Here is a 14135-nt window from a genome sequence, read left to right on the forward strand (position 1 = left end):
ATGTAACGGGTGAAAAATGCAGTGCTGGCAGCCCTCAGTCTGCTCCTGTATCTCTGAGGGCGTCTCCATCTCGAGCCTAAGTCCCAGCAGATGTGATGGGACACGCCACATCTCTGCAGCTCTGATTAAGATGAAAAGCATCGAATACACGAGGAGGCGACTCCAGTTTAATCACAAAACTCTTGAAGGTCAACACAGAGTCATGGGAAGAATGAAAGTTAAAGAAGGTTATTATGATAGATCCTATTCAGTTTCTTGTTATATATGGAAAATTTTGATCACATTTTCCCATTGAAAATTGTTAATTGTCGTGGCAACAGTTCTAATTTCTCATCCTCCAGTAACACTTTTCACCAAGCAATGAATGACCAAAATCATAAAGTAACTAGGAAAGTTCATATATATATGCATTAAGACATTTTTTATCTAATTGGTGTTTTTGTTTGTTCATTGATATTGTATGGTACAACTATTATACACAACAATTATTTTGTTTACAACATAGAAATATCTAAAAAGCAGGATGTAATTCAAACTAAGAGGTACTGTTGTTGTTCAAGACTGTTGTTCTATCTTAACCTGTCAAAGACTCTGGACTTGAAAAGCACATTGAGTCCTTGCACGTGCTGAGAGCTGGAGTCTCTCGTATAAAACTGCCTCTCATGGATAGCCTATCATTTTTTTCTGGTGCTTTGTTGCTGTCAGATTCTGCACATGTTCATATGGCAGGGTAATATAGAGTCAGGCCTTTTACTGCATTTCTGTAAGTGTTGAAGCTCATATCAGAACGTGTGAAAGAAAATCTAATGTAAATGTATCTGTTTTATGGACATATGGGAACCGCTTTTAATGTATAGCAAAATTACAAGTCAGTGTTAGCAAGGCAATAGTGCATGGCAATAGTTATTTTCAGTTAAATCCCTGTTAATTGATCCATGTCTTATTGTTTTTTCATATAGCACACAATAGCCTATACTGTGATATTTTTTTTGTTTGGTTTTCAAAGTATTGAACCAAAATACGTTGTAGCCGCTCAGATGCAATGCTGTTCATTTCACAAAAGTGTTTATTGTCTAAAAATCTAATCATCGTGTTTTCATCTTACAAGAAACAAACAATTGGTCCAAAAGTAAAATGAATGAGATCATATTAGTTCTTTGTTTATCTTTATTTATACAGGGGAACCCAATGAAAACACTCTCTTTTTCATGGGCGCACTGTTTATAATACAATACAAACAGAAAAACAAATTCATTCATATAAAGCATTAAAAAGATGTGTGTATTAATGTTTGTTACCAGATTATTAAATTGTGATTGTGTCATCAACGTGTCCAGTTTTCTCTTCCAGTTTATTCCATTTTTGTGACGCAAAACAGCTAAAAGGCCTCTTTCTCATCTCAGTTTTGATGCGGCTAGTCATTACCCTCATGCAGTCATGTGATCTGGTATTAAATGTTCTGGTACTAATGATTAATAAGCAGGTGGGATTTTCTGGCTGTTTTTGAAGTAGTCCCTTATAGATATATTTCTTAAAGTGCTGTTCTCTTCTAATAGACAGACATGGCCAACCCAATTTTTCATAGTAATTCCTAATAAACGACTGACTAATCTAATCATGTTGAATTAGAGAGTATGAGTATGAATGAAAAGGGAGGAAGTGAAAGGGACTGACATTAAGCAAACTGTGAAAGAAATGGTCAAATCTGGAAATTGATCGCATGACAGCAAAAAAACAAGTTAGCACAAATAAAGTTAAATTTATTCCTAACACAAATGCGGCACCTCCCATATTCAGTATAGTCCCTATAGTCTTCACATAATCTTTATTTTATCCATGTAATCTCTCCTGCTCCTCCACCTTGCTCCAGCCTGAGCACTTGTTGTGATGTGTATCAACTGAACGTGTGCTGTGCTCCATCTGCTTGGGGCTCTCCTCCCAGCAGGCTGCTAAAGCTGAGAGCCAAGACCCCAGGCCCAACACCCCACTGCACTTTGAAATCAGATCTTTATTGTCCAGAAAGTATGAAGAATCAGCCCTCACTAACCAAACACTCTTATCCAGTCCAGACCAGCGAGGGGCTGACAGAGAGAGAAAGAAAAGGGGAGAGGTAAAACATGTGAACGGACAGGAGACAGTTATTTATAGGACACTGGGAAATAACTCAATTTTCATACCTTTCTAATTTTGTTGCTGTGCTGGTATCAATAGAGGGTGCAAATGGGTGCATGCAAAGGCATAAAAAATACAAGTGATCCTAAAATTGAAATGATCTAAAATCACCCAAAAATAATACAGCTTCAAATGAATTAGAGTGATGGGAGGAGTGGTGTTACAATGGTGTTACATGAAGGCTAATTAAGGTGTAGTAATTATATGTTGTGTTAGCAAAAAAAAAACAACAAAAAAACAAAAACAAAAACAAAAAACTTCTAAGTAATATCCTGGTCAACTTTGTGCTATTTCTTATTTTAAATTAGGTACCCTTGCTAATTTTAGTTGCTCTGTCTCTGTGAATTGTCCTGCTAAGTTGTCCTGACCAGGATCCTGATCCGCCTCAAGATCTGGAGAAGACTTCATTGGAGGCTGCACTACTGTACTCCATTGCTCTATTGTCATGATCTCTTTTCATGGATAGCCCATCTCCTACCAGATGTGTACCATGATCTCCGGGAAGTCTTCAGTAAAAGTCGGGCGCTATCGCTTCCTCTCCACTGCCCATACGACTGTGCCATAGACCTCTTGCCCGGTGCCCCCTTGCCTTCCAGCCGACTCTATAATCTCTCCAAACCAGAACGGGAGACTATGGAGCAGTATATTTGGGACTCCCTAGCCGCTAGGATTATCCGTCCGTTCTCCTCACCCGTGGGCGCCAGATTTTTCTCTCATTGATTCTGCCTTTACACCACTCCACGGAGCCACCATCTTCTCTAAGCTCGACCTCAGAAATGCATATTACTTGGTGCGCATACGGGAGGGGGACGAATGGAAGACTTTTAAGACCCCCTTAAGACACTTCAAGTACCTAGTAATGCCATTTGGATTAACCAATGCTCCAGCAGTCTTTCAAGCTCTAATCTATGACGTGCTTTGAGACTTCCTTAATAGTTTTGTTTTTGTATACCTTGATGATATTGTGATTTTTTCCCAGTCACCGCAGGAACTCCAGCACCACGTACGCCAGATCCTCCAGCACCTGTTAGAAAACAAGCTCTACGTCAAAGCCGAGAAGTGTGAGTTCCACGCAGAAAAGGTCAGTTTCCTGGCGTTCATTGTGGGGCGTGGACAGGTGAGAGCTGATCCCGAAAAGATCAAAGCTGTTACATATTGGCCTACACCCACTAGCCGTAAACAACTTCAAAGATTTATCGGGTTTGCCAATTTCTACAGGGGGTTCATCCGGGACTTTAGCCATGTCATCGCACATCTCACTAAACTCACTTCTCCCACCAGACTGTTCAATTGGACCCCCGAAGCCCAGTGCGCCTTTGATAAATTGAAGGACTTATTCACCTCAGCCCCGATCCTACACCAGCCAGACTCCTCTTGCCAGTTCATTATGGAGGTTGACGCCATAGACACTGGTGTTGGAGCTGTCCTCTCCCAAACGTTCGAATCTCACAACCAATTGTTTCCCTGCGCCTTTTTCTCTCGCCGTCTGTCCCCAGCAGAAAGCAATTATGATGTAGGGGACTGAGAGCTGCTGGCAGTCAAGCTCGCTCTGGAGGAACGGTGTCACTGGTTGGAGGGGGCGGTTTGGACTGACCACAAAAATCTATCCTACATCCAATCCGCCTCAATTCCCGTCAAGTCCGCTGGTCTTTATCCTTTAGCAGATTCAATTTCATACTCATCTACCGCATGTGGTTTGACCCGTAACGTCAAACCACATGCTCTTTCACATCAGTTCTCTCAGGAGGACACCACCGCTGCTCCAAAACCCGTCCTTCCCCCTAGACAAGGCCTAGGGACGGCGCTACGCTGTGTAGTTTCTGCCAACCCCTCTGCCTGGAACAGATTCTTGCCGTGGATCGAGTACGCGCATAATTCCCTCGTAAGTTCCGCTACCGGTATATCCCCGTTCCAAGCCTCTCTAAGAAACCAGCCTCCGCCCTCCCCGTCGGAGGAAAGGGACCTGGCGGTACCATCCATTTAACACCACCTCCAACGCTGCCACAGGGTCTGGGGAAGGACCAGAGCTGCCCTCATCCGGGGGGGGGGGGGGGTACTGTCATGAGCCCTGTCGGTCCTGCACTTTTTTGCACTTTCCCCCTCCCTCCTGTGTCTGAGCCTGGAGCTGGGCGGAGATTTTGGCTCCTCCTGTGCACACCTGGGGCTAATTGACAATCAGCTGCACCTGGAGAGGATAAGATGAGCCAGGACCTGACACCCAGCGCCAGATCATCCGCGTATCTCTGTGGTACTCCTTGCTTGGTTCCGTTGATGTTTTTTTGCTTTTTGACTTTGCTAAACTGGATATTTTGCTCCTCTCCAGATTCTGCTCCCTGGACCCACTCGGCTCTCCCGTCTCCGACCCTGCTCTTCTGTATTGGTACAGTCCATCCCGTCTCAGACTCTGATACTCACGCTCTACCCTTGGACCACAGCACACACCCCGCTACCGACTCACTGTTTGACCGTTCTACTGTTATTTTTCGCACCTTGCACTTTTTGTAAATAAACACTGTTAAACCTTCCCCGAGTTCTGTCTTTTTGGTCCCTCCTGCCTGACGTTACGACATCTACTTTCCCTGAAGGGACAATAAATAAACAACCTTTTTTTTTTTTTTTCCAAATGTTTTTATTAGGAACATCAACAAAGAAAACAAATTACATTGGAATAACATCTAGTTGTCCCTGGTTTTTGTTTTTGTTAATGAACATCCCCCTCCCACCCCATCTCAGCCCAACATATAAAACGCATACCACCAATTAAGTATTCACAAATACTACAGACAACACAAGAGCCAGGTACAAGCACACGTTCATATCGACAACACCTGCAAATTTGTAAAATAGGAGATAAAGCATTGCCACACCTGGAAAAATCTGCCTATACATCCTCTTAATGTGTATTTAATTTTTTCAAGTTTCAGAAAATGCATCATATCTCTGAGCCATAGAGAGAAAGAAGGGCCTTTAGGCGATTTCCAATGTAGTAACAATAAGCGTCTCGCAATTAGAGACGCTATAATGCCCCTCTGTGTGGAAGTCAATGCAAGTGATGAGTCAGTGATCCCAAATATGGCAACAAGAGGACAAAGTTGCAGGTTTACACCAAGAATAGCAGACATAGTGGAGAAGTAACTAGACCAATAACAGTGAAGATTAGGACAGAAAAAAACATGTGGCTAAGGTGACAAGGGGAACCATTACACTTAACACATTTGTCTTCAATTTCTGGGTACATTTCAGAGAGTCTTGATTTAGAAAAGTGCACCCTATGTACACCTTTGAATTGGATAAGACACAGACGAGCACAGGTAGTAGTAGATCGTATTCTATCAATGGCATCCTCCCAGAGATCCTCACTCAGTAATATTCCCAACTCCTTTTCCCATGCATCTTTAATTTTAATGGTTGAATTGTCACTTAATGACAAAATTAAGTTGTACATCTTAGATATCAGCCCTTTCTGATGGGGATTATATGACAGCAATTTTTCCCAGGACTCTGTAGGAGGTGCGGAGGGGAAATGAGGAAAACACTTACTAACAAAATTACGGACCTGAAAGTAACGAAACAAATGAGTACGAGGTAGGTTAAACTTGGAGGAGAGAGCAGCAAAACTATCAAACACTCCAGCTGTATATAAGTCCTTGATTTGCTTAATACCACTGTTGTACTAAGTTGAAAAAAATGAGTCAGAGATAGATGGAGGGAATAAGTGGTTGTTGGTTAACGGGCCTTGGGAAGAGGCAGATATAAATCTAAATCGACGTCTAAACTGGTACCAAATTTTAAGCATGTTAAGAACCACCAGATTATCAGTGTATGATGACGGTTTTGTGGGTATTGAAGAAAAAATAAGAAATAGATGATCCTCTACAAAACAGAAGTTCCAACTTGCACCAAGGGGAGTCTGGTGATTTCAACCAATAGCCAAGTTTGTGGATATGAGCTGCCCAGTAATATGACTGAAAATTGGGCAATGCAAGACCTCCACTCAATTTACATCTTTGCAACAATGATTTTCGGACTCTAGGTGTTTTCCCATCCCAAATAATAACCAATAATCTTGTCTAATAATTCAAAAAAAAGAGGCAGAAAAAGATGAATCGACTGGAATAAGAAAAGAAATCTAGGCAAAATATTCCTTTTAACAATGTTAATCCTACCAATCAGGGTAAGGGGGAGACTGCGCCATCTTTCAAAGTCAGAATTAATTTTAGAAATAAGAGGTGTAAAATTGGCAGATGCCAAAGTATGAAAAGAGCGGGTCACATTTACCCCTAAATACTTGAACCCTGTAGGGCTCAATTTAAAAGGTAACTCGGACTGTTGGAGATTACAAGCAGGGAGGTTTATCGGGAAGCATACACTTTTCTCCAAGTTCAATTTATACCCAGAGAAAGAGCCGAAATTATTCAGAATGTTCAAAACTGTAGGGATAGAAATAGCAGGATCAGATAAATATAATAGCAAATCGTCTGCATATAACAACAGTTTGTAATCGATCCCATTACGAGCAATCCCCCTAAATTGAGAGGAAGAGCGTAAAGTGATGGACAATGGTTCAATTGCAATAGCGAAAAGTAAAGGCAACAGGGGGCAGCCTTGACGCGTTCCACAACTAAGACTAAAATAGTCTGAGAAAGTATCATTGGTATGAATGCTAGCTTTAGGAGAGGAATAAAGGAGGCGAATCCAAGAAACAAATCTATTACCAAATCCGAATTTCGACAAAACTGCAAACAGGTACTCCCACTCCACCCTATCAAAAGCTTTCTCCGCATCAAGAGAAATAACCAATTCTGGAGAATCAGATGAATGTTTAGAATAAATTATATTCAGAAGGGTGCGAATATTAAAAAATAATTGACGCCCCTTTATAAAACCATTTTGCTCATTTGGTAATAATCAGGGGAAGTACATTCTCCAACTGGGAAGCAATTACCTTTGCCAATACTTTTACATCTGCATTTAACAATGATAAGGGTCTATAAGAATCACATACTGTAGGATCCTTGTCCTTCTTATGGAGGAGAGTAATAGTAGCATGTGTAAGTGTTGGTGGTAAAGCACCTTTTTCTAGTGATTCATTGAGCACAGCCAAAAGTAGTGGTGCTAATTTTTCAGCAAACATCTTGTAAAATTCAACTGGAAACCCATCAGGGCCAGGGGCTTTATTAGACTGCATAGCTTCAACTGATTTAGTCACTTCAGCAAGGGAAACAGGAGAGTCCAAGTGTCCAGCAGTGTCGAAATCAATAATAGGATTACAAAGATTTGGAAGAAAATCATTCATATTAGTACTGTCTAATGGAAAATCCGATTTGTATAATGAAGAATAAAATTACTTAAAGGTCTCATTAATTTCAATAGAGTCTGTAATAACAGTGCCCTGGGTATTTTTAATGCTAGTTATCCTGCGGGAAAAAGCCTGACGTCGTAACTGATGGGCCAAAAGACGACCGGCCTTCTCGCCATATTCATAATATGTACCGCGACTCTGTAGTAGCAAATGCTCTGCCTCACTAGTAGACAATAGATCAAATTCTCCTTGCAAATCTACACGCTGTTTAAACAGTTCTGGAGTTGGGCTCACCGCATATCTTTGATCAATGTCAGTGATAGCATTGGTTAACTCATTGAGTCTAGAAGCAGATCTTTTTTTAGATAAAGCACTGTAATAAATTATTTGTCCCCTAAGATAGGATTTAAGTGTCTCCCACAATAGTGAATATGAAGTAGTGTCATTCTGATTGAACAAAAGGAACTCATCAATTGCATTAGAAATAAACACACAAAACTCCCCATCTGCCAACAAGAGAGAGTTAAATCTCCACCGAGGTGGACGTCGCGTCTGGGATGTAAACTGAAAATCTAATAGCAATGGTGCATGATCAGATATAGTTATGCTCGAGTAGTCTGAAGAAACTACGAATGTATTTAAGGCTCTGTCGATAAAAAAATAATCAATCCTAGAGTAAGAGTGATGCACCTGAGAAAAGAATGAATATTTCTTATCAGAAGGGTTACGGGATCTCCAAGGGTCAACCAGACCATTATGAGTCATGAAATCAGAGAATACTTGCGACATAGCAGATAGTGTCAAGGTGGGGGATTTGATCGATCTAGAGTTAGGTCAAAAACACAATTTAGATCACCTCCAAAAATAATAGAATGAGTGTTCAAGAATGGAAGGCTGCTCAATAATCTATTAGCAAACCCAACATCATCAAAGTTTGGGGCATATACATTTATCAATAGGACCTGTTTCTGCATTAAGGTACCTGCAAGTATTAAGAATCTACCATTTCTATCAGCTATAACATTTGTAGATGAAAACTGTACATTTTTACTAATTAAGATGGCAACTCCTCTCACCTTCGAGTTAAAGTCTGAGTGAAAGACTTGACTCACCCAAGAACAGTGTAACCTGTGATGATCCTTATTTCAAAGATGGGTCTCCTGTAAAAACACTATAGAAGATTTAAGACGTTTCAAGTGCGAAAATACCCTAGACCTCTTAACAGGATTGCCCATACCTCTAACATTCCAACTAACAAATCTGAGAGGTGCACCAGCCCTAGCCATGTTAGGATTTAAAGTGGTGGTAACCATTTAAACCAGATAAAGAAAATACATAAAACATAAAGAGCTGAGATGGGATCCCTCCCCCCAAAAACCCCAAAACATAAACGACACCCAAAGTCCCCATAAAACATCAGAACAGTGGAAACAGCAGTGTTATACACAATAAGAAAAAAAAAGAAATGCCCACAAGATGTGAACAACTCAGCAATGTGGACCAATGAGCTATTCTCATGAAGATAGAGAAAAAAATTAGAAAAAGTGACTCCTACCAATTTAAAGTCTAAATAACAGTATGCGCAGTAATAAATATTAGACTATGATATTATACTTCCAGTGGTCACAAAACAAAATAGCACAGCTGAAAGTCAGCCATCAGTGAGTAAAATATCAACCCATATGATAAATATTTTAACACATGTATGTATAACAAAAGTAACAAAAGTAACAAAGACCCACAATGGTTTACACTACAGAGTGGAACAGATGACCGCACAACAGCTTACCGCGGAGTCAAAGTTTTTACATATTGTCTGGCTTCCTCTGCAGACACAAACTCCTTCTGGACATCATTGTAGGTGATGCGAAGGTGAGCAGGGTAGAACAGACCATAACGAACACCGTCAATGTCCCGAAGTTACCGCCTCACGTCGTTGAATGCAGCCCGAGCCCGAGCTACGTTTTTTCATGTGATCCGGAAAGATGGAGAGCGCCATGCCTCCTACCTTTATCCGCCCGCGCTCTCTCGCACGGCGCAGGATGTCCATACAGTCACTGTAGTAATGAAGCCTGCAGACAATAGCTCGCAGACGTGGTCGTTCATCTGGTTTGTGTGGACGTGGTCCCGTACGATGGGATCGGTCCAAGCGAGGCTCATTTTCCAGCGCGAGGGCCTCTTTAAGCAGAACGGCAACGGCAGCAGTGGAGCTGGTGTCGGGGCCCTCCGGGACTCCCACGATCCGAATATTGTTGCGCCGTGACCTGGCTTCCAAGTCCTCACATTTATTTTCGAGCCTGGTTACTGTTGCAGTGAGGCGTGTGATAGCGGTTCTCATATCAGCGATGTCATCAGTACAGTCGGACAGGACCGTCTCCACGCCCCCCATAGTGTTTTTCAACTCAGCCAGTGTAGCTTCGGTAGCAGCTTTATTAGCCGTTAGCTGCGCTTGCAATGACTGTAGATCAGCCCGAACGGGAGATAGAGCAAGACTGAGAGCATCCTGGAGTTCTTTCTTAATGATACCTGCAATGTCATCTTTCAGCGATGCCAGGAGCTCGAGTTTAAGTGTAGCGGTGTCCGAGACGGGATCAGATTCAACAGGTGGTGTTGAGGCGGGTTCAGGCTCGGCTGTAGCTAGTGGTGCACCTAACGGGTTAGCCGCAACCTGTACGCTAGGCTTCAGTTGCGTTTGAATAGTATTACGGGTCTTAATCTGACTCTTTCCAGCCATTCTGAAGTTGACTTAAGCTGCCTTGAAATTCAATGAGAAAAAATTTACTAAATTAGTGACTCAGTGTGCAGAAAATAACCATTTTATTCGGTATTAGCAGGAGCTCACGAACTCACATGTTACTCCATGGACTGCTCGGCCACACCCCCCATAAATAAACAACCTTAACTTAACTGACCCCACTGTGGCAAGTGGTTCTATCTCCTCATGAGTTGTGAGTTTTTGCATGTTTGTACCACTGCAAATAATACCATAGCTGATAACTTGGATCTCTTAATCGTTTATCTGCTTTTAATCACAATTTAATAATTTAAAGCCATAAGACTTACCCATACTGTACATAACATTTCCTTCTTCTGTCTGTGTAATCCCTCAGTCCCCCAGGTCTGATCCATAGCAAAAGATGTGTGTGTGTATATATATATATATATATATATATATATATATATATATATATATATATATATATATATATATATATATATATATATATATATATATATATACTGCACTTTTCTGGACTGAGATGTCTGATGCTTTTCCTGGGATCTGTTGTAGCCACTCCAGTTTGGGGGTCAGTGTCCCAACTGCTCCGATGACCACAGGCACCACTGATACCTTCACCTTCCAGGCCTTCTCCAGCTCTTCTTTGAGCCCCTGGTATTTTTCTAGTTTCTCATGTTCCTTTTTCCTGATGTTCCCATCACTTGGTACTGCGATGTCCACCACAATGGCTTTGCTCTGTTGTTTATCCACCACCACAATGTCGCTATCAAAGGTTCACAAAGGTTCGCTATCACCATTCTGGCAGCCTGTATCTGGAAGTCTCACAAGATCCTGCCTCGGTCATTCTCCACTACCTTTGGAGGTGTTTCCAACCTTGATCTTGGGGTTTCCAGTCCATACTCTGCACAGATGCTTCTGTACACTATGCCCGCCACTTTGTTTTGCCGCTCCATGTATGCTTTCCCTGCCAGCATCTTGCACCCTGCAGTTATGTGCTGGATTGTTTCAGGGGCCTCTTTACACAGCCGACACCTTGGGTCTTGTCTGGTGTGGTAGATCTGGGCCTCTATTGCTCTGGTGCTCAAGGCCTGCTCCTGTGCAGTCAGGATGAGTGCACAGGACTCCTTAGGACTCCTCTGAGGTATTTGGCTGTGGCTGCTTTCCTTGTTTCCTCTTCAAGGTTGCCATTTGCTTGTGGGATACCGAGGTACTTGTAACTATCCTCAATGTCTACTATTGTCCCTTCTGGGAGGGAGACCCATTCTGTGTGGACTACCTTCCCTCTCTTTGTCACCATCCAGCTTTGTCACTCATTCTTAGCATACAGGTTGATGTCATCCATGTAGAGGAGGTGACTGATGGTAGCCCCATTCCTGAGACGGTATCCATAGCCAGTGTTGCTGATGATTTGGCTGAGGGGATTCAGACCTATGCAGAACAGCAGTGGGGACAGTGCGTCTCCTTTGTATATGCCACATTTGATCACTTGTGCAAGTGGCTTGCCATTGGCCTCAAGGGTGGTTTTCCATAACCTCATCGAGTTTGCATTGAAGGCTCTTAGAGTCCTGTTGATGTTGTACAGCTCCAGGCATTCAGTGATCCATGTGTGTGAGTCATAGGCTTTCTTGTAATCAATCCAGGCAGTGCACAGGTTGGTCTTACGGGTTCTGCAGTCTTGGGCGACTGGTCAGTCTACCAGGAGCTGGTGTTTGGCTCCCCTGGTATCTTTGCTGATGCCCTTCTGTGCTGTGCTCATGTATTGATCCATGTGCCCACTTATCTTGGTCGCGATGATGCCTGATATGAGCTTCCATGTTGTGGAGAGACAGGTTATTGGCCTATAGTTGGATGGGACAGTACCGTTTGAAGTTCTGGATCAGTATTGTATGCCTTTCAGTTAGCCATTCAGGGTGAGTCCCATCCATGCAGCAGCTGGTTCATTTGGGCTGCCAGGCACTCATGGAGAGCAGTGAGCTTCTTTAGCCAGTAGGTGTGGATCATGCCAGGACCTGGTGCGGTCCTGTTTTTCATGCCTGAGAATCTTTCCTGGTTGTCTGCCACTGTGATGGTGACTGGATTCTGTACGGAGAGGTTGCTGTGGTCTTCTCTCTGAGCCACTGTGCATTGCTGTTATGTGATGCCTCCTTCTCCCATATACCTTTCCAGTACCATTCGGTTTCCAGCCTTGGTGGGTCTGCTCTAGTGCTATTACCCTGCCATTGGGCGTACACTTTCGCCAGTTGTGTTGCGAACAGACTGTTTATTCGTTTGGCTTCATTGTCTCGCATGTACCTCTTTAGGTGGCTGGCTGCCTATATATATATATATATATATATATATATATATATATATATATATATATATATATATATATATATATATATATATATGTGTGTGTGTGTGTGTGGGGGGGGGGGGGGGTGTATGTGTGTATGTTTTAAACTTTAAACAAAGGAGTGACTCAAAGCTCAATTTTGGGCCCACTACTACTACTTTATTTATTAATAGGATAGAATAGAATGAATTATTGTCACTATACACATGCACAACACCATACACATGCACAGCGAGATTAAAAACAACTCACCCTCCAATACAGACATGGGACACTTACAACACAGTATAACTAAAATAAATAAGTAAGTGCTAGTGCCAGACATTAAAACATCCCAGACTACAACTCTCAGTCAAACAAAATTTACAATTACCCGGTAGTAAATACCGCAGAGTCACATACTGCACTTGATCAAGTATTGCACTGTATTAGCTATTGCACTGTGATAAATATTGCACTGTGTTAAATATTGCACTGTATTAAATATTGCACTCAGTCAAGCATATTGCACTGTATTAAATATTGCACTGTATTAAATGTAATGTGATTGATTGCAATTTAAGATTTTGATGAATTCCACACAGATTCCACATTAAACCAAATTAATGTGCAGATTTCACATAGAATATCTTGTCGACATGAAAGAAATCTGAGATTGTGAAACTTTGTCGATATCAATATTACGGTACTGACACAGCTGTTTTCCAGGCGTTAATACAGTCTCAGTCAAACTTAGACTGTTTGACAGGGTTTTTTTCTTAAAAAAACAACCCCAAAACATTTAAATGCAATGTGCAAGTTACAAATCATACCCTAAATGCTACATTGAATCACCACCTATAAATATTTGTGCACTCTATGGAAAAGTAGATTGGCCATCACTATCTGTCAGAAGAGATACTTGATCACTTGCTTTTTTAACTTTGATACGTAAACTTCTAATACAAAATTGTCTATGTCTAAAAACATGCAAAACTGGATACACTATAATAATCTGGTGATAAACATTTATTTATCCATCCATCCATTTTCTTCCGCTTATCCGGGGCCGGGTCGCGCGGGCAGCAGTCTAAGCAGGGACTCCCAAACTTCCCTCACCCCAGACACGTCCTCCAGCTCCTCCGGTGGGACCCCAAGGCGTTCCCAGGCCAGCTGAGAGACATAGTCCCTCCAGCGTGTCCTGGGTCTTCCCCGGGGCCTCCTCCCCGTGGGACATGCCCAGAACACCTCCCTAGGGAGGCGTCCGGGAGGCATCCTGAGCAGATGCCCAAGCCACCTCAGCTGGCTCCTCTCAACGTGTAGGAGCAGCGGCTCTACTCTGAGCTCCTCCCGTGTGACTGAGCTCCTCACCCTATCCCTAAGGGTGCGCCCAGCCACTCTGCGGAGGAAACCCATTTTGGCCGCTTGTATCCGCAACCTTGTCCTTTCGGTCATTACCCAGAGCTCATGACCATAGGTGAGGGTGTGGTTCTTCACCACAAAGGACCGATACAGTGACCGCATCACTGCAGACGCTGCACCGATCCGCCTGTCAATCTCATGCTCCATCCTTCCCTCACTCGTGAACAAGACTCCGAGATACTTGA

Source organism: Periophthalmus magnuspinnatus, chromosome 21 (assembly GCF_009829125.3).
Source record: "Periophthalmus magnuspinnatus isolate fPerMag1 chromosome 21, fPerMag1.2.pri, whole genome shotgun sequence".
In the NCBI taxonomy this organism is placed as follows: Eukaryota; Metazoa; Chordata; class Actinopteri; order Gobiiformes; family Gobiidae; genus Periophthalmus; species Periophthalmus magnuspinnatus.